Source organism: Agelaius phoeniceus, chromosome 5 (genome assembly GCF_051311805.1).
Source record: "Agelaius phoeniceus isolate bAgePho1 chromosome 5, bAgePho1.hap1, whole genome shotgun sequence".
Classification (NCBI taxonomy): Eukaryota; Metazoa; Chordata; class Aves; order Passeriformes; family Icteridae; genus Agelaius; species Agelaius phoeniceus.
In genome coordinates, this window is record NC_135269.1 from 53,522,171 (window position 1) to 53,537,501 (window position 15,331).

General features: G+C 40.9%; 1 protein-coding gene across 8 annotated transcripts in view; it reads left to right on the forward strand.

The window, feature by feature from the left end:
* PLXNB2 (plexin B2) overlaps nucleotides 1-15,331 on the forward strand; it is a 252,189-nt gene that overhangs the window by 120,708 nt on the left and 116,150 nt on the right. The window lies entirely within an intron of this gene.

Consider the following 15,331-nt stretch of genomic DNA (forward strand, 5'->3'; position numbering starts at 1 on the left):
AGACTCCAAGATTAGAGGAGCTGCCTGAAAGCTTACATCTTGCCTTCAGATTCACTGCTTTCACTTGCACTCAGTCTTGGGTATTTGAATTGCTTCTTCACAGTATCTGAAGAGAAAGAAACTGGCTGTGTATCACATCTACAGCAGAATGCTCAATTTAGAAGTTCAGATTGGGTTCAGCAAAACTGGTGCATCCATTTAAAGCAGATAAAGAAAAAACCTGGATTTCATAGGCCCACTCAAGAAATAAATATGTGCTCATAAGTTTTATAACATAGTGTTCCTCTAGTTTGGCCAGCCAGTAGTATTATATTCTTGTACAAATTCACCACTTAGCCTGAAAGTTCTGCCTGAGCTAGATAATACCAATTTTAAAAGTCATCCTTCTCTTTTTTTCATTTTTAATGACTTTAGGTGATGGCAAATTTACTTCATGCAAATGTGAAAGGTTCCAGTGACTTAATTGCATTCATTTCTAACACTTCTCCCTCATTTTTTGCTTGAATTTTATCTCAAAGCTCCATTTTTCAATGGAAAAATCCTTCCAGCAGCAGCAGGAGGCAGCTTGGCTCCGGCATAGGCAGAGCAGGCAGAGGTCTGTGACTGCAGCTTAGCATTGCTTTGCTTACTGCCCAGCTGACCTGCATAACCTCAACTTTGTCTGTTCCTAGCAATGCTCCTCTGAAGTGCTACAATGATGTTTTCTGCTTTGTGTCTTCTCCTAGCTCAGGTATTGAAAGATCTCATTCATCATCTTAGCCACTGCATCCCTGCCAGAGTTTTAGCTGTGGCTCACCGTGGCCCTGAAGTCATCCTTAAAGTCACTGCTTTCCAGATTAGTTCACCACACTGCAAGTTTAACCTGTGTTTGAAGAAGCATGACATTGCACTCTGTGCCTGCTATAAGTAATGTCATTCAAAGAGCCACACAGAGCATATTTTTCAGCTTACTTTGAACTGACCTGCCCTTAGTCTGGCTGCTACACCATTACTTATATCACCTTCACCTTGACCGCCACAGTGCTATTTGCTTCCACATCACCCAAGACTGTAGATTAGACAAGGACTGTGTATCTGTCCATATACAAATCAGCCACAAGTTTCATTTGGTTCTGGGAGTCTCATTTTCTGAAGTTTCTTCTATTTAACTGCAACACTTCTGTTCTGTGGGATGCATTCCTCCATTTCACACTCTTCTTCCAGAGAAAGAATGGAAAAGGCACGTAATCTTTCATCTTGTGGCTCTTGTGTTGTATGCAGGGTTCCTACTACTGCAATGCAGTTGAAGATACTGCAGAGGGATATTTAAATTCAAGCCAGGGAAAAAAAGCCTAATTAAAGTGAGGAAAAAATTATGAATGCATTTCTATTTTTAGGATTCGTGAAACTTGCCTTAACAGAATCTTTGGGCTTCAATTAATAGACATTCCATTTTTAATTGGAGCATTTTGCTGCATACAATAGTTTATAGTAAAGGGTGAGTTAATTGGCATTTATTTGAAAATGAAAAAATTTTAGTTCAGAGGAGCTAGTATGTGCTTTTGAATATGGTATTGACTGCATAGGTAAAGGGGCTGGGGAAGGGAGGAAGATGAGAAACAGACAAATGACACTATTGGACAACTTAGCTATGCATTCTGGGTGCTGTCCTTAACAACTATGGCAAGAAAAAGATGTTACAAAACATACCAAAAATGGATTTAAAATAATAGCTTTTCACCCTGCAAGCTCTATGTTCATAAGTGAGTTAGGAGTTGCAGAACTTCTCATGAGTTTTGCTTTGCTCACATCCCATCCCATAGATGAGCTTCTAGGTTGTTTTATTTGTGTTCTTTCCTGCTACTCACATTATTAATGTACTCCAAATAAATAGAGATTTTCTGCCCAGGGTGTAATGTCAACTAGCTGAGGTTTTTTGTGGCAGCTAGCAAAAACAGCAAGGGGAAAGGGGGAGCTCATGGAAGGTACTGAGACAGGCAGTGCTCAATGGGCAGCATTCTGCTGCTCAACAGGAACACAGCTCCTGGGGGCAGTGCTGGCAGATCAGGTCCTCTTCTGCATCCAGGTGATTTTGATTCCAGAAAGCTAGTCCTTTTCCCATTAGGACAAATTAATATGCTAAGGGCTCTTTAAGGGAAGGGGAAAGGAGTACTTGAGTTTCCAAGACTCATGTGTTTTGAAGTCACTGCTGCACAAAAATCAATATTCTTACTGCTGTTTAGTCATACCACCCTAAAAACTGTTAAATCGTTTTAAAAATTCAAATATCATCAGATCAGGCTTCTGTTCTCTGTGTGAGAGCATCTGCTTAGAAAAACTGGATTGTACTTTTTTTCAGAAAGCAAATGACTTGTCACAAAGCACTGCTTTGTTCCTATCCTGGATGTTATCTTGAGCCACAGAACAGGGCTGTTGCTTTGCATTTCATGTGCTGCATAACCTCCTTCCCAAATGCTGGAGCTATCAGAGAACCATTGTTGCCTCCTGTACATGGGAGCAATCTTAATTACTGCATCAGTCTCAGGATAAATTCACAGTTAATCAAATATGATGATGGGAAGGAGAGTGATAGGCAGATAAGCAGGACTATGGCAAAAATGTCAGCTGAGTAAAGTTTTCTTGGCATGTTGCTTGGAACCAAAATAAAGTCCTCCTCTTCCGAACACTGTATTCAGGTCAGGTCCAGCTATGTTTTGTTTAGAAAGCATCTCCATCAATCTGAATCAAATTTTTCTCAAGTGATTTGCTGCAGATTGAATTATCCTTTCAATTGGGATGGGGGGAGTGGAGGGAAATGCTCCCACATTTTCCCCCTATAGCACATCAAGAATGCTTCTGACCACTGCAATAATACAAAGTGATTTTTTCTTTGCCAAGCACAAGCATGCATGTGAATTGGATAACTCCAAAAATTGCTTATCAAGCTTGGTGACAATACATTTAGCTCAGAAAGGAACATTAGCATTAAAGCAGTGAATAACTGGATTGTGGCATTGTGAAGTTTGAAGAAGAATTCCTTTTCTTTAATCAAGTGTAGACAGCCTACTTCCAATTTCTACTAACTCACACATTTTCTTAAAAATAGACAGGTTCTACTTTTGATATAACACCAGTAGTGCTAAGTGGCTTATGCTTCCCTCCACGGAGGGTACTCTGCACCTGCTGTTTCCAGTCTTACTGAAATGTAATTAGACTAGGTTGACTTTGTCAGTGAAGTGGCAACATAGAACAGTTACAGGACATCAAGAGTCCCTTTGTTCCTTTGCTCTTAATGCCTGTATTTGAAATCCAAGCATAAGTATCTTGATGATCCAAAAAGGAGAGCAATGATGAATAGCTATCTCAAGCCTAATGAATTTAATCTTTTACACAGAAATGCTGAGGTGGTAGTTTTCATAGAGATGTGGTCCCATCCAACTGCATGAGCTTCTCTTGTTTGAGGGAGGCTCCTTGTTATGGTCAAAGACTACTTAAGTTTCCTTTTCAATTTTTTTTCTTCCTTCTTCATAGCCATCCTTGTTAGTGCTATATTGTAAGTGTATTTTGAACAAAGATAATTATCTCCTTCTCCCCTTTTCCTTTTTTATTTTTTTTTTTTTTATTTTGAACGGCTTGATCATTTTAGACATACCATCACAATGACCTTTCCTAACAACTCTGCCAAGAGGACATCAAATTGAATGTTTCATTATTAGTATTATACCATTCAGAAAACTGAGTGATTTTTCTTAAATATTCCAAGTTCAAGAATAAATATTGGAAAATTATTAGACTCATTCATGTTTAAAGAATGAGATAACTTTTAAATGCAAATTTATATGATAATGCTGAAACTTAGAGGTATAATTTATTCTGGAAATATGCAAAAATAGTGAATTTTAAGTATATATTATTGAAAAGTTCAAGTAGTTTTTGCAAACTTGAAATACATTATCTTTGTGGCGTGCTCATATTAAAAAAAAATTATTTTATGTGGCTAAATGGTAACAAATGAGCCAGTGTTTACCATGGTAAGGAGTACATTGGGGACATAACCATTAGACAAGGGTAATTTAGTTTTAGCATTATCAGTTAGAAATACTGCAGTTGAGTGGAATATTTTATTACATGAAAACATCTGTAACCAATATATCCCTTGGGAAGCTTACGTGACCTGTGATCTGTTTGGAAAAAAATGTTTTGCTTTTACGAGGCTGTTCAAAAGCAAGTATGTGCAGTGGGCTGTGTCCCAGCGAATCTGGAAGGGGCTCCCTCCTCTTTCTGTACCTCCTGGAAATTGCTGGGAGCTGCAGCAATGTTTCTGCATTCCAGACTGTAGGCTTCAAGCTCACTCCATAACTCATGGCACTGAAAAAGACCTGGGAAATGTGTGCAATCATGCTCTCTACCTTTAGTGCTACTCAAAGATTAGTGTGTATTATATATATAAATAGTAATATATATATATATATTCTATATAATATTTAATAGCACTCGATGCCACAGAGTGTTTACACACAGTTATCCTTGCTGTGAGGTAGCCTAAAAGTGCAGCAGTCATAATAAGGTTTGAGTCAAAAAGCACAATGCAGATTACTGAATATTCACATTCTACTGGAGTATGCCAGTAATACAGGACAAACAGCATCCTCAGTATACTTATCAGGCCTTGCTCTGTACCTGGCTGCTTTTTTTCCCCCTCTCTCTTTCAATGAAGGCAGATACGTCATCCCAACTTAAACTTGCAAAGCAGTCACTTGTGCTCTAGCCTTCATAGTGCTCTGGCAGGAAAACAAAGTACCCTGCTCTTGAGGACCTTCAGTCAAGGCTTGGGAAGCCAGGAAGACAGAGGGATAGACAGCCTGAACTTGACAGCCCATTAAGTACCTGACCTTCTGCTTAAATGACTATTGAATTCTTGAAGATGTGGATTAATGCTTTCTTTTGTTGGGTGAGATGGGCAGATAGGCGTGCCAATTAGAGACAGCTTTGCCATGGGGTGCTTGGGGTCCCACAGTGCAAGTGGTTCCTTAGCACAGTGTTTCTATGTAGAGGAAATACTGAGAAAAACTGCAACTTCTTTACAGAGAGGGGAAAATCATCACATTCACCCAGGGTTTCATTTCACTGTTACACTCTGTAAGTAGAGGCAAAACAATTTGTTTCTAGTTCTTTGGCTATTTCTGAGACCCAGAAATCAAAACTGGCCAGTTTATGGCCATAGGCATAACGCGGGTATGTTACAGACCATAGTATGTCAGGAGCTCTTTCAGCACAGGGTACAAAATAGGTTTCATGCTAGAAAGACCACGGCATTGCCTTTCTAACATCACTTAGATCATCCTCCATGCAGCTCTGTAGCCACAGGGACCCAAACACAGCAGAATGGAGGGCATCTCTCAGCCAAAAGACCAATTTTCCCTTTAAGTGGAGTGAGCTACAACTGCTCCTTAAAAAGTCTTCCTGGTCTGGGGAATATTTAAACCACATTCTTTTCCATTAAGTACTTTATCAATGCAAAGATGGAGCAAACCTTTATAGGCAAAGGAAGCAGATCTGTGGGCTCTTGTCTGTGGTGATGACACGGTGCCTGGGATTGGGCTAGCTGTGAAACCAAGTGTAATTCACCCCCAAACTACCATCTGTTTGAAAGATATGAAAAGTATGTGCTAACGGGTTGGTGGCAGTGCATATTGGTTGCAGGCATGGAATTAGGAGGAGTGTAAAAGTTTTGACCCAGTAAGGAGGGGTGCTGCAAGGAAAGCAGGTCAGTCATAGAATGGAAAATCTTTCATTTCCAGTACCCTAAGAGGCAGGTGAAGATGAGCCTCATGCAATTTTTTTTCCACGTACAAGACAGTCCCAGACAAGGCAAGGCAGGCTTTGTGTCACAGTTAGGTAAGCATTGTTTGGTGAAAGTTTATAATGAAGGAAGCCACTTCATTTCTCATTGGTGAGCAAAAGGGTTTTAGATTCTGAAATCAGTGCACAGATAATGCAGAAATGGGACAGATTGTTTTGTCTAGATTTTTGAGTCTGCTTATGTCAGGAGGTAGGAACTTCAAATCTAAACTTGCTGGCTCTGTTTCAGCTGATGGGATATAAAAGAGACTATGGGGAAAAGCTCAAAAAAAAGGGCAGCAGGAGTAATGTAACAAGGAAGGAGAAGGTATGGTGTGTATTGAGGGAAGCAGGTGAGCCTCCAGTTTGGAGGCAGAAATGTGGCAAAGTTAATGTTTGCACAGTGTGAAAATATCCCTATTGTTGCCTCACACAGAGGAGCTGTTAACAGGGCACACAGGAAACTCTTTGATCAAACACCTACGTCATTTCTTAGTGCTCTGCTGTAATTCAACATTTAAATGGCAACGAATGTTCTCCTAGTGAGATACTTTTTTAATCTCTAACATTTCTCTGCTCTGGAGAGATACTCTGAGTAATTTTGAAAATAAAAACAAATATGTACAAATCCAACTTTTTTTTTTTTTTTAAATGGTGTAAAAATTTAATGGTTAAATAGGATGAAAGTGGGGTAGTGTCAGACCACTGGCATAATGGCAGCTGCTTGCTGATTCCTAGCCACATAATCAAGTTAAGGAATGCTGTAAATTAACACATGCTAAGCTTTTAGTTTTGCAGGAAATAATGATTTATGCTGTTCTTCTGTAACATCACCTCATGTCACGGAAGCATATTTTAACAAGAGGTATGTAGTTCTGGTAATCCCCAGGAAATCTGCACACTGTTGACCAAAACCCACTTTTTTAGAGTTGTGCTTTGCCAAGAATCCTGGAGCATGTCAGACTAGGAAAATGCTTCTTTTGTGCCTGAGAGGAAGCAGTATGTATGTGGATATAAAGTCACATGACTTCATGGTAAAAATGTGGAGGTAATTGGCCAAACAATGGTATTTTGCTTCCAGAAGTGGGAAGCCACTTGGATGAATCTTGTGGGCCTGAAGACAGAGGTTCAGAGGACCTAACTTCTTACAGCTGATGACAGATCTTCCTGCTTACCCACAGCAAGCAAGCTGAGGAGGCAGCTCTGCTTTTCTTTTCTTTTCTCAGATGGTCAAAACTGTATTTTAGTTTGTTCTGGACCTGATATTGCAGAAGTATTTTTGGTCCTGCAAACTTTTCACTTAAACAGTTTAGTGGCTATAAATGTGTAATGATCATGTTGTTACCTTTGTGATCCACTTGCATTAATGGCTTTCCTTTTGTCTTAGTTGGCATATGAGGTGAAACAAATGAAAGGCTGTATTAATTATTCACCAACTTAAGAATCTCTTTCACTGTTACTATGTTTCAGGTTTGTATATACCTTTGCATAAACTAATTGATTTTAGTCATAATATTCCAAGTGGTGTTAATTAATAATTTAAATATAATTGTTTTGGAAAGCTTTTTAGCTTTATTCTGAGCAGCTGGCACCAGAAAACAGAATTTGGCAGTGATTTAACTTCACAAATATGGAGCAAGTTTTCTGCAGCTGTTATCAAATGGAATTAGTAACTGAAAGGTGTGGGAATTTTTTTGCATGAGAGGTTAATCAAGCCCAAATCCAATTGTGTTCTAACCGAAGATTAAACATGAAAAAAAGTGTGTAGTAGGGGCAGGGAGTTTTCTAAGGCATTTGCACCTCACTGTGACTCAGGAGGGGAGGGAAGGAGGTTAGTGCCAGAGCAATCATATCTTTTATCTCAAGAACTATTTTCAGCAAGGTATGCTGATCTTTTTTTCCATCCTCCCACGCTTTGGATAAGAGTTTCGGGAAAACTTTTATTTATTCCTTTGCTGGGTATGGATCTAATACAGATTTCAATACCAGGGGACTACCAACCTTTTGGGTAAGCTAGTAGTTTGACTCACTGCAGAAGAAATTAAGGTATGTCAATTCAAATAGGAAGCTGATTTATTGTGAATTGTCAGAAAAATCTTTACTTCCTATGCTAGTGTTGCAGACTTTAGCCATTCTGTGTGGAGGGAAATTAGCTTGTCAAATACAGTTTGCCTATGGATGAAGAGGTTTTTAGCACTGCAAACAAATGGGTTTGGGGCAGCAGAGCTTTGTAACCCAGGGAGCAGGGCATGGGATGAAAACTGGGTGAGAGCAAATGCTTCTGGCTGAATGCAGCAGTGCCCTGCAGAGGCACTGATCACTGGTAGCACAGGCACAGCCAGTCCCAGCTGCAGCCAGCCCCCGGCTCCCTGTCCATCACCTGCTGCGCCTTTGCTGTGAGCCCTGATACCCTCGTGGTGAGCAGGATCCATCCTGTCAGCAGCAGCACCGTGTGCTGTGCCAAGGATGAGGTGTCCTGGTACCACTGCCACCCTGCCAGCCTCTGCCACAGCATCTGCCCCCAGGTGGGGCACGGGGCACTTCCCAGCCTTCCGTGGAGCCGGTTTCAGTGGCTTTAATTACATCTGCGGTTTGGATGGCTTCGCTTGGCCATTAAAATCCATTTCACAACGAGTAGTATTGAAATGAGCAAGGAATATTTGTGGCAGCTGTGGATTTCCTCCAGGCCTACAGGAAGAGTAAATTAGTTACTGAAAACTTGACAGTTTGTCCTGAGTGCTTAACTCCTTCCTCTCTGGAAGCTTGATTTTCAGGAGCAAGTGACTTTAAAAGGAAATAGTATACCCAATGTTTTTTTATTCCTCCACCCCCTTTTCACGGTAGGTCTGTAATTGCAAAACCAGCCAGAAGTGATTTGTTTGAAGAGGAAGTGTGGGAACTTCCTTTATAAATATTGCCTTTCCCTTCGTGTGGATCCAAACGCGGTTTGCTCTGCTGGCGGAAAAAAAAAAGTGCTTGAACTGACCAAGCTCTTATTCCTGTAGCTCATGCCCCATGTAAGTGTGAAAGACGTTTTATTGGGGGGAGGGGAACACCAACAAAAGCCACATCTAGAAAAAGAAACATAAAAAAAACCAAAAACAAATTAAAAAAAAAAAAAAAGAAAAAAAAAGAAAATTAAAAAAGCTGGTTTTGCCCAGCCATTCCCTGTCAGTACTTTGAGATGTGCTCATCCTCTGCTCAGGAGCACGGGGCAAGTTAAGGTCCCATGGAGGGTTGGGGGAATCAGTGTTTGCAGAGCCGGCGATTACAGAACCTGCTGTGACTTGCTCTGCCAGATAGGACAGTATCTGCCCGAGCCAGCTCCTATCGCTGTTTGGAATGGTTTCTTTTTAAAAAAAGTGTCAACATATGTATCTTTCTTAGTGAACTGGAAACAGTACCCTTTTCCAGCCTGGAAACAGCATTGAGGTATTTGCAGAAGAGGGCTCAGCCCCAGCAGAGCGGCCCCAGCCAGGGCAGTGTCCTGGCCAGCAGCGCAGGTAGATGAGGCTCACAAGGAGACACCAAGGTTTAACCTGGCAGGCAAAGCCTCGCCAGGCTGTTGGGCTTTTTGGGGCTGGGGGAGGGGAGTTTGGGGGATTTTTTTGTTTTTCTCTTAAGTGAACAGTGTCAGGGTGTATGGGCTCTTTGGGTGTGCAGGCAGCCAGCTGGCCTGGCTTGCAGACATAAATCAGTGCAGATGATGGGAAACAAGGCAGGGGGTCCAGTTCCCAGCTCTGAAGGATTCCAGATTTAGGAAGACAGGTCACAGAGAAAGCAAGGCAGAGTGTGGAGGGAATCAGGCTGATTCTCTGAGAGCTGTTGAAGATGAGAAGAGCCCTTCTGCCTGATTTAAAGGAGCAAAGTGTTCTTATATTGCTTGCAATTAGGCTGAGATTCACCTTGTTCACTGGATTTGGTGGACAAATGAGATATTCCTGCTGCTATAACTTTGGATTGCTGTGATGCTTTCTGATCTGTTCAGCAAAAGGCACAGCCAGGCCACTGTTGTATTAATGAGAAGGTTGTGATTTTTATACATTTCTCAGTGGGGAAGATGAAATTTCACTCAAACTTCCAACCAGGCTTTGTAGTGGTTCCTTTTTCCACTTTTAGAAACAAACAAAAGAATGAAATTTGCAGTGCAATGGGCTATCATGGGAGAAATCAGTCACTATAAAAGAAGACACTGGAAACTTCACTGATCCATCCAGCTGGTCTCAGGTGAGGCTTGCCTGGCTCATCATACCAGTAGTCCTTACATCCCTTCATGCCCCACTTCAGAGGAGTGGACATCTCAGTTCAGGATGACAAAGGAGTGAACTTCGCGTGATTTTTACTTTTTAAATAAAATTAGAAATAAAATTCACATCTCTCCACTTCTTCCTGTACTTTCTTCTCTGTTCAATGTCCTAAAAACGCATTTAAAACCCTACAGTGCTCAGATAAACTTTTCATTCTGTTACGTCTTTCCTCTTGTTTTCCACACCATTATTTGCTGCTGTCTCCCTATGTCTCTTATTCTCTCTTATCCATGCCTCATTCTCCATTTAACAATCTTTGCTTCTTTTTACCTTCCCACACTTTGCATTTTTTCCTCTCCTTTTTCACACTCACACTCACACTGTCGTGCCTGCTCCTTTCTCCAGTAAGGCAGGCTGCATTCTGTAATTCAAGGAGTAAACCTTCAAATTCTTGTGTGAGTACTGAGTACATGATGAAAGAGACTGCAGGACTCAGCACTAGCTTGGAAGATATATGGGAAAAAGTAGTGAAGCCAATTTTAAAGTAGTCTTATTTACTTTGGTGAGTTGTATCACTTTGGTTGACTATTAAAATGTGTATTTCTAAGGTGAGGTGAGCACCAATGGCATTGTGTAAATAAAGAATTTCAAGAACTTAGTATAAAAGACTTTATAGAGGTAATATATTACTTCCAGTTGAGAGAAATGAAGTGGCACTTTAAAATCAGTTTTACTAGCACCCTGTGTTTAAAAAAAACCCTTCTTTTTCTTTTTGTTTTACCTCCTCTGCAAGCCTGGGCATGTTTGAGGCTACCAGGATCCAATTTCATGAAGTATCCTATTTCAAATCTAGGCAAGAGTGGACTGATTGAAAATCGTGCTGTCAGAAGTAAAACTGCCTGTGGAATGCCTTCAGTGACACGAAGATGAAAGGGAGAATGTAATATAACAGATTCTGATTTTCTTTTTTGAGGTGTGAGGCTCTGGAGCAATGTTCTTGAATGTTACACCATTTACCTTGATTGAACAGTAATGGTTGTAGAACAATTTTGGTGAATTTTTGTGTTCTTCAGTTAGTAGTTAACAACTGTGCTGTGAAGAGGGGATGGTTGGTATTGCTGGGGCTGTTTTAAACCAAAGCAGCAGCTGTAGAATATTTCATGGCAAGCACAGAGCTACCTGTAAGTCTGCATAACACCAGAATAACACAGGATTCCTAATAATTCTTGTCAGTGAAATGCTTACAGGTATTTTGAAATGATTGGGCTACTTCAGTACTTTGAAAACTGCTGGCGAATGTGAGCTAGTGTAACTGGTTTGTGTTTATATTGGTTTTTCGGGTCAGCACAAACACAGATGGCAGTCTGCTTCATTTTCCCATATGTTTCTTTGCCTCTTCTCCTCCCTGTCCCACGGAGGCCAAAGGATTAAAGAAAAAGAGGACTACAAGGACTACATGAGAATTGAGAACAGAGGGAAACAGAAATAGTGTTTTAGGACTTCAAAGGAGTAGGAAAGTGAAAGGAAAACTGAACTTGTGATCTTTGGTTAATTTTTAATTCTGGGTGTCATGGTTTATAAATGGAACAGCATTCCTCAGATAAGTGCCCCCCCATATCCCCAAGACTCTTCCCAAACCAACCACTCACTTGCTCACCCTGCTTTCTTTCCCCTTCCCACTCCAGGGGTGGAATTGAGAATTGGAGACATAAAAAGGGGGAAATTACAGGTTGAGATAAGAAAGAATTTACTGGAAACAGCAATGAGATAGAAAAATGAACAGTTAGAGCAGCAATATTAATAGCAAAAGTATACAAAAAGAGGGTGATTTACATGGAAATAAGTGCTCACCAGCCAGCCTGAGGTGGTGCAACCTGGGAAAATTAGCAATGGCTATCCTGCCACTCTTGTGTGACCCAAAAGCCACACTTTTCTTCCTAGAATAAGAGTCCTTTATTTCCACGTCCCTCCCTGCCCCCACCAGTGTGGATGATACAGAATAACAGCCTAGACATACCCACACAGCTCCGAGCTCTGTCCCCTCACAGCTACTGCAAAAAAATTAACTCTGTCCTGGATGAAACCAGGGTAATTTAAAAGTTTGGCTATGCCAGGATTATGTTGAATTCCTGGAAAACTAAGAGTAAACATTGTTCTGCTGTGTAATGCTGGTCTGTCTCCTGTGCCCTGTGCTGAGTGATGCTCATGACCTGGGGAGCATCTTGCATTGCTGGGAGAGCACCAGGTTGTACAAATAGATCCCTTGCAGGGAGGGGGTGTGTCATGCTAGCTGGCCTTGGCTCCATTTGCTCTCAAAAGGAAGGGGGAGGCTTCAGGAAAAAAAAGTCAGTGTCCTTACATTCTGATAAAGTGCTGTCTAGAGCCAGCCAAGAAAATAGCAGTGAGCCAAGCAGAGGAGAAAGAAAGTCAGTAATAAAACTCAAGAGCTCATGTGCTAGAAGTGAAATCTGGTGTCTGTGGTCAAGGAGGTGGAGAGGGCAGAATAGAGATGACCTGGAGTCATGTAAGCTAGAGAATCGAAGATGAGGGAAGAAGATGCATTGGCCAGATATTGTGTGATTCTGAGTTAATTAGAGATCTAAATACACTGCAATGTTTAGAGCATTAGGTTGACATCTGATATCACCCTAAAGTTTTTAATATTAAATTCTATATCCTGTTTCCATGTGGACATGGTCTCAGTGTTATAATGTCTTCACTGAAATATGAAGATCCATTCTCAAAATCAAGCTCAAAAAGCAGTGTGTAGTTTTGTCCTATGTGCTCCATCCTGTCAAGGGTGCTGTGCTTGTTAGCCCAACAGCTGGATAAAAGTTCCATGGGCATGTAAAAGTCTATATGAAAGTCTGCTCCATATGTTCCATATAGCTGAAGGCTCAGGGGAATTAGGTTTTTGTCTGGGAACCAGATAGCACAGCTTTCCATCCCTGACCCAGTGCTTGCCCTTTTTAACAAACAAACAAGATCCTTCCTCAAAAAAAGTGGTTTATGATCTGTTTTTAGCTCTAGAAGCAAACATTAAAAAAAAAAAAGAAAAAAAGAAGTCAGTATGTTCTTACCCGTACTTACAGCAGCATCAGCTTTAGGCACTGCAGAACAAGTGTCACACTTTGTTCCTTGCTGCTTTCAGAAGCCATTATCTCCCTGGCAGTTGCAGTGCCAGGGCAGCATGTTGCCTGCTTGCAAAATTTTGCACTTGGATACAACCAATCAGCCTGATTTTCTCATCTATTTGAAATAATGGCATTTGAGACCTTGAAGATTGATTCCTAATCCACAAGGCAATCTATGGCAGGACTCTTTCTGTCAAGCTAGTGGAGAGAGAAGAAACAGGAAGATTAGCCTCATTAGACTGAAGTTAGATTATGTGACCATCCCTCTACCCACTTGCTCTGTTGTGCTCATGGTTTCTGTCATCTTTAAAGAACAATTTCTCTACGTTGCTGAAGTACTTTTTGCTTCAGGTCACTTTGCAAGTGCCTCCAGCTGTTAGAAGACCTGTGCAAACAATATGTATTGAAGTTCCTTTATTTCAAACAGTCTATTTTGACTGGCCAAATCCATACCATGAAAAACAAGATCCAGTGTAAGATACTGAAAAAGAGCTTCTGTGCTATGAGCAGGAGGTAGAAGGAAGAAACAAAACCAAACAAACCAAAGAAGCCTTGTGGCAGATGGTACCACCTGTGTCCATCCAAAGCAGTGTGCCATTTGAGTGGAGAAACCTGGAAAATCTGATGACTCAGTCTGAATACACAGGGAGACAGTGAGCGAGATTTCTGGCTTGTGTCCCAAGCCTCTTATGAAAAAGGCTTCCAATTTTATAACACAGAAAATTGAATACAATTTGGTAGCATCATTCTCTGGCACAGTTGAACTACAGACTGAAATGCCTGGTGTATCCATGTGAGATCTGCCACATAAGTAGTTAGATGACTCTGTGCCAAGTCCTGGGTTATGGCAGAACCAATTTTCTCAATAAATACATTTCTGATATTTTTAGCAAAGGATATACCTTTAATAATACTTTTTTTATTGGGGGTATAGCTGGCTGGCCATAACAGTTAGGGTTGATAGCATTTGATTACTTTTCAAGGCTCAGCCAAATACTAATTTCCATGCACCTCAGTTCTGGCATCTGCAGGGCTGGATGGGGAACCAACTGTGCAAGACGTGCCTAAATCACTGTTCAGCAGTGCTTGCAAAAATGCTCGTAAGGAAAGAGAAAACATGGATATATAAAGCAAACTTCTCAGCAGGATCAAGTCTTGTTTCCTTGCTGACTACCTCCACCTCCTTCCTTCTTGGCTGTCAACAGGATGATAATGGTTCACATTTGTCCTTCCTTTTAACTTCTGAATTTTCTTTTCCTTTACATGATTAAGTTGCATCAGATCTGTTTTTCCTGTTGTTGGTAAAACATAGAAAGAAATCTGCCCTTTACCTTGGTCCTACAGTCTAATTTTTTTGTCTGTGTCTTGGCTCGGCTGCTTTACTTGACACTTCCCTCCTATCACCTTCCTCAGTCCAATCCTAGACTCTCCAGTTAGGCTGCAGCATGCAGCTGTGCTCTAAATATCTCACCCAGCTCTTCTCCCATCTCACAATTTTGCTGAGCCTACGTGTTCATCCTGTACCCAGTAAGGTTTGTTCCCTCACACAGCTTTTCCCTGCAAAGAGATGAATGTACATAGTCTTAAAGAACATCTTCACAAAGCAACTGCATATAGGGTATGAGCACAGAAAATTAAATTCCATGGAACATTAGCAAAATAAGTTTGGTTTAGGACTGGGCAGCCTCAAGAAACATGAAGGGAAAATAAAAGTCCTGCAGATGTTTGTGTCTTACTTGCCTGAAAGCCAGTGTTATGTGAGTCTAAAAGTCATGTTCAGTTGAGATGAGATGGCTTTGGGGAAAAGGTGGTGGATTTTGCCAGGTGCTCGGGCTCTTTTACCTGGGAACTGTCATGAGGTGGTCTTTTAGTACATATGGTGGCTTGTGCTGCAAACTGTTTGATTGTGCATTGCTTGCTTTGCTAAAAGCAACTGAGAAATAACTCTGTGTAAGGAACAGAGGCAGACAACACTCACTATGTCTATTGCTTGGGATATTTTTTTGAGGACAGCTGTCATCTTCACATTTATGTTGAACAATCTACATGAACTCTTGTTACCACTTTTTGGCATATACAGTGATGTTAAAAATATTTGATGGTATTTTATCCTTCCCTAAAGGGACAGAC